Raw genomic sequence first — 2,928 nt, 5'->3', positions numbered from 1 at the left:
ACCCCTGTTTCTCCCATCCCCCCCTTTTCTCTAGTTGGAAACTTTCCCCGCTGCCCTTGTCAATGAGGGTCCGCTATCACGCCCGTCTCCACCCTCCTCCTCCATCTCTGTCCGACATCCCCTCTGCATTTCAAAGCACTGTTGGACGTTTTTTCATGTGGAGGCTCGAAGCAGGGCGTACAGTGAAAGTGTAACAGTGAGTCTCAGCCTCCAGCTAAGGCTGTAGGAGAGACAGATGCAGACAGAGGGACGAAGTAGTGAGGTCTAGACTGGGGCATCTCCACGGCTTATGCTGTCCGCCCGGGACCTCGGGCTAGTCTCAGTGTCCCCGTGCTGCAGGCTGGCAAGGGGCGGGCCGGCGGGGGGCGGGGCGCAGGCGGGGCAGGCCGGGCCAGGCGCCCGGGCAGGAGGCAGCTGCATATCTGCGGTCCCGACCACAATTGCTGGGAGTCGCGTCCCGGAGACTGGCGGCGCTGACTCTGCCCGCTGCGGCCGCCGCGCCGATTAGAGCCCGAGAGGGAGCGCCAACCCTGGGGAGGGGGGCGATGGCGGGTGGGGGGGCGCTGGTGCCCCTTTGCCTCCATCTGAGCCAGCACCCCCCAGATGCCCAGCCGGGTCTTTCTCAGCCTCCTTTATAAACTTAGCCTCCCAGCCTTGGCTTTCTCCAAACTGGGTCTAAAGCTAGTGCTTTGGGACCTTGCAACAACCTGAGGCTGTTGACATCCTGTTGACCTGTCCCTCTTCCCCAGCACCCAAGAGAGAGGACTCAGATCCTCGAGATTTCAGAAATTCTAATCACACTTTCCTCAGAAGCGCTCTCGGCAAAAGCAGATCCAAGAAGGAGCCAGAGACGCCAGAAAACAAGCATTCTGAGGCCAGAGCACCCCCTGCCGGCTGGCTCTAAGCCCCCTCCCCTCCCCCTCCAGCTGTGACCTCCAGCTGTGGTGGTTGGGTAGAGCTGGCCTCTTTGATCTAGAAGCGTGGCCACCCCCCTCCAGGCGCCCCATTAACCTCCATTATCCCAATTAGGCATCCCTCCCAGTCCTGGACAGAAGCTTCAAAGCCCCTTCAGTGCGGAGAGGAGAGGGGCTGGCTCTTTAGCCCCTCACCAAGCCAAGTCATTTTTCAGGCAATACCCAGGTATCCTGGTCCCCAGCTGGTATTCATGGTAACAGACCTATAAAAAGGAATTGAGAGAATAAAAAGGGAAAGGGACCCTTTTTCCTCGTTCCCAGTTTTGCATTAAATAATTGCGGTAGTAGCATCCAGGATCCTTCCTGACCTGAGATTCCCATCAGTTTATCTCGCTTTATCCCAACCAGAGAGGAGCCAAAAGCCACCCTCCTCCATCCTTAATCCTATCGCAACACTCCCTCCCCTCCTCCCTCCCTCCTGTAACAATTTCCGCAGGGGGAGCCCAAGCAGGGTTCAGCACAGTGGCCGCTTCCTGGAACATTTTCCTGTATCCGAAACCGCGGCTCCCTCCCCAGGGACCCACTGATCAAGGCCAGATGGGAGCAGAGATGGGGGTGGAAGCAAAGGAGCCGGGCTCTCACCATCACCCCCTCCCAACACATTTGCACACCACAGGGAGCCCCTACCCTGACACACAGACTGACATAGACGCACACCACATGCCACAGTCATACACTCATGGGCATTCGTTGGCGACACAGGAACCACAGGCTGAGTCTCAGAAAGTCAGCACACCCATAGATACCACCACACTCAGTCTCCACCCCACCCCCTTCTAGCTTCTTGGTCCTTTCTTGCTTCATGAGGAGACTGTAGGGATCCAAAAATAATGGAATAACACCCTAAGAAGGTATTAGGTTACAAAGAGGACAGATGAAGACATCTAATATGCTCTACTCACAATACCGGGTACCCTGTTCCCCTTCTGAGTGGCTTTTAGGTCTGATCTATCTCATAGGTCTTGGAAAGGAAAATGTTTTAAGCTTCTTGGTTGTTTCTCTGAGAGCACCTTATAGTTTCCATTATAGACATGCAGGACTAGGCTTATATAGTGACAACCAGAATCAAAGACAGACAGGAAATCATGAAACCTGCCTGTTCACAGGTCCCTCTCTTCCTCTCTCTTTGCTACTCCTCTGATTATTTACAAGATTCACTGTATAGCCCTAGCCAGCCTTAAGCTCACAGAGCTCAGCCTGCCTCTACTTCCAGGGTGCTGATATTAAAGTTGTGGAACTGAGGCTGGAGAGATGCTTCTAATGTTTGAGAGCACTGGCTGCTTTTTCAGAGGACTCAAATTCAATTCCCAGCACACACATGGCAGTCTGTAACTCTGGTTATGGGGAACCTGACACCCTCACATGGACATCCGTGCAGGCAAAGCACCAAGATGCACATAAAATTAAAATAAATGAATTATAAAAATAGAGAAAGTCTGGGTTACCAGGTGACAGCCAAGTGTTTTGTTGTTGTTTGGTTGGTTGATGTTATTGTCTTTTGTTTTGAGACAGTCTCAAACAAACTAGAATTCAATATGGATAGCTTCCAACTCACAAGAGATCCACTGGCCCCTGCCTCCCAAATTGCTGGGATTAAGGGCATGGACCGCCACATAACATTTCCCTGTCTGTTTCCTTGTTTATTTGTCTGTGGGGCTTGTTTTGTTTTGATATAGACCTTCCTGTGTCTACTCACTACATGGCTAAGGATGACCTTGAATTTGCAATCCTCCAGACTTCATCTCTCAAATGCTGGGATTACAGGTGTGTATTATGATACCTCCCATCCGTTTGTCTCTTACAGGGCAGGGTACAGGTTGGCCTGTGGATAGAGTCTGGAACAGAGATTCAGAAAAGCTGAGAATAGAGATACATAGTCTTCTGCTTCTCAGAACAACTTATTGATTCAGAGGAAGTATGAAGTATATGAAACTGGAAAGTTCTGGAAGTCTGA

This window comes from Micromys minutus (genome assembly GCF_963924665.1).
Source record: "Micromys minutus genome assembly, chromosome: 27".
In the NCBI taxonomy this organism is placed as follows: Eukaryota; Metazoa; Chordata; class Mammalia; order Rodentia; family Muridae; genus Micromys; species Micromys minutus.
This window is presented reverse-complemented; position numbering follows the sequence as displayed.